Genomic DNA, 9,164 nt, shown 5'->3' with positions numbered 1-9,164 from the left:
AAATACAGAACAAATAGAATGAACTAACATAAAAGTAAAGCTGAAATGAAATGGCGGAAAATGTTGATAATTGAATAATTGTTTCAGTCCATGTTTTCAGGGAAAAATGTCACATTCATTTCAGCTTCATAAACATAAAACTGCATGCTTTTCTATGTCATAAATGACTAAAAGAACTGAATAGTTTTGGTCGGGATGGGATTAGACTGGATGCTACCTTCTTACTGTGGCGATTATAATGGCCACCTTTCACTATTTCATATACAAAATGACGAAGAAGTCGATTAAGAAAACAATTGTAAGCTTAATATATAATTGAAACATACAATCATTGGTTGCAGCAAAGTGTATAGATTTAAAAAGTGCACGTGTATGTACCACTTTGTTTTTTGACTTATTTTAAGCAGATGTACTCACATGATTCTTTTTCCACGCAATGGACCAAGATACAGGGAAAGTATCTGTTCCATTTCATGAATCAATTTAATGCAGTTCTGAATAAATAGTTTAACACTCTCTTTCACAGAAGTACAGAAAAAAGGATCAACGTATAATTTTCTTTGTTACAACACATGCTTTATGTGTTACTTCCTGTTTCAGTAATGACAGTGTTTTGTTTGGCAGTTGTTGCCCTTGTATTGTTGTAACAGTTGGCTGTAGTAGCTTATATCCCGGTGCCGACTGAGTATTACTGTAAATCTTGATGTTATACAAGATGAAGGTGAAGCCTTGTGTCACAAAGGATTGTTGTACGGAAAGCCAATTTATACCAAGCCAATTTATACAAGTGTGTTTGTTTTCATGATCAATAGTATTTTCCAACTCAAGGGGCGGCTCCTACTCGTGCATTTCAAATGCCACTGCATGCAGTTGGATAGCACTACAACCAATCAGAGCGATGCACAAGGTGACGTATTAAGCCCAGTTCGTTTAGCGAACAGCTGTTAAACTGTTGAATTAAACGTTTGCCGTGGTCGGTCGGCAAAACAGAACATTCCACTTACTTGCTAATGAAAGATTTGAGTGCCGTCTTCCAAATCGTTAAGGGTCGAGGCCAAAGCAGTCTCAAACTCACACAACATATCCGCAGCCATCTTTGATGTTTAATATCACGGCTTCGACGTCGCATGCACGTCACTGTCGTCATCCGGTTACGTCCGCCCCAGAGCACCATACAAAGGGCTCTGGCGCACCCATATTAGATAGAACCAATTGAAACGTGAGTCTGGATTTCTGGACTTTCTGAAAAAGCTTCAATGGAGTGTCCAGACCAACAGGCGCAGCAAATTGAATTTGCCAGAGCCTAGTGGCAGGTCTGGGAATGCCAGGCTACCAGATTCATGCATTTCACTTTAAAAAGGTAAAAAAAAATCTCCGGGGGGCCTCCTCCAAAAAAAAATAAAAAATGTTTTTTTTTTTGTTTTTTTAGTTTGTGTGTTTGATATTAACATCATATTATGCAAATGTGAGTTATCATACAAAAAAAGGAATAAAATGTTTTAGGTCTAGATAATTAATAGCCTAAAAATGTAATCAGTTCATCTGGGAGGAAATCCGAAATTATCTGATCATGTCACGTTCACATCCATGCACAGTGTGTATTGAGTTTATTTAAAAACAATTGGAAATGGGGCTGCCCTCAGCAGTGATGCCGGTAACGCGTTACTTAGTAACACGTTACCGGCATCGGACCTCTTTTTCAGTAACGAGTAATCTAACGCGTTACTATCTCCAAACCAGTAATCAGATTAAAGTTACTCATCAAAGTCACTGTGCGTTACTTTTTCTGTAATTTTCCTTAGTGAAACATTTTACATAAATGCTGCGATTGCGATTTAATGTAAATAAATGTGCGCGCATGTGTCTCTAAACGCTCCAACTGCTCCAACCGCTCCTCTCGTCTTTTTGGTAGCGCCCCTCGTCTCTGACATGCAGCGTGTGTGTGTGTGTGTGTCTGTGTGTGTGTGTGTGTGTGTGCAGTAGCATTACGGCCGAGTCTAAGCTGAACTGTGGCGTAAAACAAACGTTTCCCCCCCCCCCCCCCCCATGAAATATAGCGTCTGCTATGGGGATATTTAGGATTCGGGTACGGTGACGTTGAAGAGATAGAAGTGTTTAAAACTTGGAAACTTATAGTCACGTGGCGACCGGTGGCCGCACACACCCAGTCTATCAACACATGAGACATCGTAGAGAAAAGTCAAATGAATGCATGAGAGTGAAGGGCCAATCAAGTTAAGTTTAAAGACACTGCTACTGTCTTTGCACTTTGGAGGAATGCATTTATATTTTCATGGGGGGAAAACGTTTTTTTTTTATTACATTTTTCAAACCATAATTTTTATTATTTTGAAAACAGTATGCCTATAGGCTACTAGCCTACAAGCTTTATTTTATATATTTTCAATGATTCTTAATATGTGCATGTTTTAAATTGAGATATATGGGTTTCAAAACCTGTAAAGTAATGTTTAAAGTAACTTGTAATCTAACTTAGTTACTTTTAACATCAAGTAATCAGTAAAGTAACTAAGTTACTATTTCAAGGAGTAACTAGTAATCAGTAATCGGATTACTTTTTCAAAGTAACTGTGGCAACACTGGCCCTCAGTTGCTCATGCACTGTGGGCCGTGTCTGAACTGCCATACTAGCGTCCTACATCCTACATACTCATGCATACTCTCTACTCAAAGATCGATTGTGTATGCGAGCTGCGTCTAAACGTTCTCAGTTGAAGTATACTCAAGCAATGAAGAATTTCTTCTTCTTCTTATAAGATTCAGGCAGTTTAGACACTGTTAAGCTTATAACCGCCCTCTACAGGTTAGATATTGAACTAGATTTTTACAGTCCTGTGTTCATCATCTGTGTTTTAGACCTCTTGTTTTATAATAATGATGTTTTGAGGCAGAGGATCCCTCCGACGCTCTCTGTCCGGCTCATCAGCACTCAGCTGTCTGTGAGTTGAGCTGGACGAGCCGCGGTGTGTGGAACAGCGATCTGTTCTAATCTCTCTCCACTATCAGACTCACAACACTCATTTCACTTAGTGACTCTAATGTTGTTAGGTATTTATCTTCATCTCTTATCTATTGTAAGAGTTTATGAATGACTGCACGTACAGTTGTCAGATCGCGGAACCCCAAACAATGTTGTTGCCTAGCAACTTGCTCGAAAATATTTCATTTTCCTGGGCGGGTAGAATTGACCCAGTGCATTATGGGGCGGTTGAGTAGGAAAAGTATACGATCGATTCATACCCAAAATCTTCCCGGAAGTTAGTACTCATCCGGGAATTTCTCACATACCCAAACTCGCATACCCAACCGTCACATACTCAAATTGAAGTCAAAATGAGTATGAGTAGGACGTTAGTATGGCAGTTCAGACACGGCCTGTGTATAGTCTTATAGCCTATTTCAGCCTTGTCTGTGGAAAAAAAGATACAGTAGCTGGACAACAGAGTTATTCGCTTAGTTCCTCACACTGCATTTAAATGCATTCATTGGGGTGCTCCAGTGGCGTAGTGGATAGAGCGCGTACCATATTGGCTCCGGCCTTCGTTGCAGTGGTCGCGGGTTTGAATCCGACCCGTGGACCTTTACTGCAGGTCATCCCCCCTCTCTCTCTCTGTCTCCCCATTTCAACGCTGTACTATCTAATAAAAAAGCTTGAAAATGCAAAAAAAAATATCTTAAATGCATTCATTATATTACAGAGAAATATGTCCCGTAAAAGAAAAAGAGCTCCAAGCCCAACCCAGAGGACCCTCCATAATATTTTATTTTATATTAATATTTTTATGGAAAATCCATGTGTCCTTCTTCAATAGCTTCATCAGACCCAGTGTCTCCAAATTATTTGTTCACACAAAATGTCTCAGATTTAGCCTCATAATTTTCCTCTCAAAGTGCACCAGATTCATGCATTTCACTTTAAAAAGGTTAAAAAAATCTCCCGGGGGGGCATACCCCCGGACACCCCAAGGAGGGTCTGAATCTCGGCTGTCTAATATTTTCGCACAGTGGAGGCACTAGCGGAAAAAACTGGGTGTGTGAATGATATTTAACAAAGATCTATAGTTTCAGCAGCGCTAACATTGGAGAGGGGCCCCCTAATCATATTTCGCTTAGGGCCCCCTGAAGGCTTGGGCCGGCTCTGATATAGTGTGTATAGTATATAGCTCTGGACTACCACCATCCAGGTTGCCCAGTCCCTAAGCTTTCTCTTCTATCAGCTCAGGTTGCCTACAGTTAACACTGCGATTAAAAAAAAAGATACATTATGTTGTATATAATGTATATTATATGTTAATCATAAACATTTTGGAAAAAAAACATGCAAGAATCAAAGCTCTCACACAGCAACACTCAAAGTGTATTTGCATATTGTGTTCTACACGATTCACAGTAAATGTGCCAAACATTAGACGCAGAGATCTTACAAGGGCAAAAAAAATCTGCTCGCACACTCGCATCTTCGGTCTCTTTGCCCTGTGTGCCCACCTTAAATTTCTACCGGCCCACCCTAATCTAACTGTCTAGAACCGGGCCTGGGTTACAATCTCTGCAGCACTCCATCAATCAGGACTTTATGGTAGAGAGGCAAGACAGAAGCCACTCCTCAGAACAAGGCATTTGACAGCCCACTTGGAGTTTGCCAAACGGCATCCAAAGAACTGAGAGCACGAGGGAAAGGATTCTCTGGTCTTGTGAGACAAAGATTTTAGTCTAATCACTGTGTCTGGAGAACACCAGGCACTGCTTATCACCTGGTGAATAGCAACGCTACAGCGTGCTGGTGGCAAAATCCTTTTATGGAGGTGAGTTACTTGTAGAAAACATTCTCCAGAGAGCACGCAACCTCAGACTGCTCACCTTTCAACATGACATCGACACTGCAGTGGCTTTGGGACAAGTCTCTGACTGTCCTTGAGTGCCCCAGTCAAAGCCCAGACTTAAACCCTATATAGCATCTGTTGAGAGACCTATTGGCAGACACTTCCAATCTGACAGAGCTTGTGAGGATCTGCCAGGAAGACATTTTCCAAATCCAGGTGTGCAAAGCTTGTAGAGACTCACCCAAGAAATCACAAAGCTATCATTTCTGCCAAAGGGGCTTCTACAAAGTACTGAATTTAGGGTCTGAATACCTATGTAAATTAGAGATTTTTCTCTAATCTCTAGGTTTTTTCCCCCACAAATGTCATCAGAGTTTAACATGTTACACGTAGATAACAGCAATGTCATATTAAAAACTGATAGTTGTTCATACTTTCAATACTTTACATCAGGGGTCCCCAAACTTTTTTCACTGAGGGCCACATACAGAAAAATCTACGAAGGGCCGGGCCACTTTGCTAAAATAACACATTTATCAGGACATGTAGCTGCTCTGATGTTTAGTTTCATAGTGTCTTCGTAAATTGTAATCCTTCTTCACGGCAACACTTTCCTTGCACATTAAACAGACACATTCCCCCTCTTGTTTATATGCCAATGATACACCCAGTGTTTTCTGCCTTTGCGTCCAATGTCCAGCAGGGTGAAAATAGTATCCAGCCGAGGTCCCGACCCTCCTAGGGGGCTCCGGGGGTATGCCCCCCCGGGAGATTTTTTAAAGTTTTTAAAGCGAAATGCATGAATTTGGTGCACTTTGAGAGGGAAATTAAGAGGCTAAATCTGAAGAATTTTGTATGAAAAAAAAATGGAGACACTGTGTCAGATGAATTAGAAGCTATTGGAGAAGGACACAGATTTTCCATAATAATATTAATTTAAAATAAAATATTATGCAGGGTCCTCTGGGTTGGGCTTGTTGCTCATTTTCTTTTATGGGACATATTTGTCTGTAATATAATGAGTGCATTTAAATTATTTAAAAGCGCCATATTACATTATATTTTTAAAATGTGCCACGGGCCAATCAATCAGTGTTTGACACCCCTGCACTAGTGGGTTAACTAAGAAATGCAAAAAAAAAAAAAAAAAAAAAAAAAAAATTACATTATCTTTTTAAAATCGGCCGCGGGCCGATAAAAAGCGGGCCGCGGGCCGCATTTGGCCCGCGGGCCGTAGTTTGGGGACCCCTGCTTTACATTGACAGAAACCAACATTAATCAGTCAAATGATACCCGCCTAGTAGTAGATACACTAGTACTGCATGTTGAAAAGTATAGCCGAACATATTGCTATTTTGTATAATAATGAGCTGGAACGACCTCTTCCTGAAAGCCTAATATCTTAAAATAATTTAACATGAAATTAGCCGATTTTTTTTTGTCACAAAGAAAAATGGCCATAGCGGAAATAATTCTGACTGATCTAGGTGAAAGACCAACCTGCTCTCTCCAATCCCACAGACCGGGTCCTGTGTGTTGCAGTGTGTTGTTGCCAGGCTGTCCTCATTTGCCCTACCTGACTCACAGGTGGCTCAGTGTCAAGACTGACAGACTGCTGGAAGAGAAACCTGCCACCATCTGGAACATCGCAGGCTGCCAGGAACTGTAACAGCCAGCGCATAGACAAAATGTTACATCCCCCGCTAGCTAGATATCTACCTTCCTGTCCTTTCTTTCTTTCTTTCTTTCTTTCTTTCTTTCTTTCTTTCTATCTTTCTTTCTTTCTTTCTTTCTTTCTTTCTTTCTTTCTTTCTTTCTTTCTTTCTTTCTTTCTTTCTTTCTTTCTATCTTTCTTTCTTTCTTTCTTTCTTTCTTTCTTTCTTTCTTTCTTTCTTTCTTTCTTTCTTTCTTTCTTTCTTTCTACCTACCTACCTACCTACCTACCTACCTACCTACCTACCTACCTACCTACCTACCTACCTACCTACCTACCTACCTACCTACCTATCTATCTATCTATCTATCTATCTATCTATCTATCTATCTATCTATCTATCTATCTATCTATCTATCTATCTATCTATCTATCTATCTATCTATCTATCCTACTGGATTAACAGGTTAATTCAATGTTCAATGAACAAGGTATAACTTTATGGAAAGCAGCTTTTTAAAGAGCATTACTGCCTCAACTCATCCCTTTATTCATTTGTTAGTAGACTATACTTTTTACCTTTATCTATCTGGCACTAATTTCAAAATAATGAGAAGTAGTTGACCTTGATCTTTGGTGCTAGGATCTGAATCTTATTAATAGGATGTTCAGCTTTACAATTTTTCACAATTCAACCTGCCTGAAGTAAAGTTCTGTAATTTTGGGAGAATTACTATTATAATAATTGTGTGCACTAAAGTAGTACCCTGTGGTGTTTGGCTTCCATTACAAAAAAAAACCTATGTAGGCTACCTATAATTGTTTACAATCATTGAGCATCGTGGTGCAAGACAGTTCACTTCAACTGGAATTCATTTAGTAATTGTATGAAGATACTCACTAAAATTGCCCAGAAGGTACAATAAGACAATACATCACATATGTATATGTATGTGCCCTTCCCTTAGTTTTCTTGCATCTCTACAAATGTCTACTTATTCCCTGAGTCTTAAAATTGTTGTTGTATGTAGGCTATCTATAATGTCTTAGGAGTATGCACGTCTTTAAGTGAAATTTTATCCTTTACTAAGAAACTCTATGGGCAAAACTGTCCACTTCATAGAGCGTACAGAACACAACACGTACCATCTATCTCCTGGGTCGCCAATAACGCACTGCAGAAAATCATCGTCATAGACTTTCCTCGTGAAATATAAAGTGAATTTAAAAAAAAAAGAATCCACTCAAAACGGTGCCGTGGGGGTTTGCTCACCTCAGAAGCCCTCTTGAGATGCAGCAAGGCGGTCTGCGTTTTTTCCATGTTGAAGTCCAACGTGGATCCAACAGGGGGGGCTGTTACTCTGCAGGGACCGTGAAACCTGGGTTGATGGGAAGATGAGAAATGGAGGCGAGGGCAGCTGAGGTGAGTGACTGGGTGGCAGCCGCAGCCTAACCATAGCAGGGTAATCAAATCAGTTGTTTAAGAAACTCTCTCTCTGCCTTTGACAAGCACTGCACCACTCTCTCACTTTCTGGTAATGGAGGGGAGCTCATTCCTCATTTACAAGTGATGTGCTTCATCTTATTATCTTTAATCTAGAATCTGGAGGTTTGAAAACCTCTGATATACAAGGATGGTTTTTCCCTTCCGAGAAAAAACATGGTTGAGCGTATTTTGTTTGTGGGTGATTTTAATCATAGCTTGTCTCTTGGGTTGAAATTGCTCATTATATAAGAGATTCTATTTATGTCCGATTGAATAATTTTCCCTTTCTTACACTTAAGTGCAAAGTAAATTAGTGTGTTAGCAAAATAATGGCGTGTAGGCCTATTTAATCTTAAGTTAATTTTTTATTTCTAGGGCAATTTCATAAGAAGACCCACATGCAAAGCATTATTATGGAGGGCAGTTGTTGATGTTAAAATGCAAGATCTCCCTGATGATTTTCAGGCAATATAGTTCATAACTGGCAGGGTCCGTCCTGTCATAAATAGTATTACAATCACACAGTTGGAACAAGTAAGGTTAAAGCTACAGTACATGTTATTAATGTCAACTGCACAATTAGCCAGCTCTTGCTATAGGATAATGACATAATATCCTCTTACAAAAATAAGGAATTAAACAGGTTAAAAAAAATAAACAAGGCCAAAACATAATACCTCAACATGAAATTAAATATGGATGAATAGCGATGCTACCAAGTCAAGGATAGAAGCTGTTCTAGTTATAACAAAGTTAATCTTTGGTTATGGTTCTGGATGACAGATTTAAACTGACATTTGACAAGATTTGATCAAATTCAAGATTCAGCCAACCAGACCAGAATTTTATGACGTCCTCAACGGACGTCATAAAATGACAATCCCTTCTAGGAAAAGCCGACATGTAAACAGAAATGTAGCCTTTAAGATATAGCCTAGGCTAGCCCACTCAACAAATAAATGAAGACATCATAAGTATGAGGGCCAGTGGAGCATTTCTATGTAGCTTAGGGGCACTTTACACAACAACACAAAACGGTGCATATGCGAAAATATTTTCGCGGTTGCACTATATCATTTACATGAAAACAGCAAACGCAGGCATGAAACCGCAAGTTTTTGAGATCTACTCCCAGGGAGGATTTTTTGGAAAACACAACGGTTTCGGTTTCTTGTAAACACAG

Source organism: Ammodytes marinus, assembly GCF_949987685.1.
Source record: "Ammodytes marinus genome assembly, chromosome: 15".
NCBI lineage: Eukaryota > Metazoa > Chordata > Actinopteri > Uranoscopiformes > Ammodytidae > Ammodytes > Ammodytes marinus.
Note: the sequence above shows the minus strand (reverse complement) of the source record.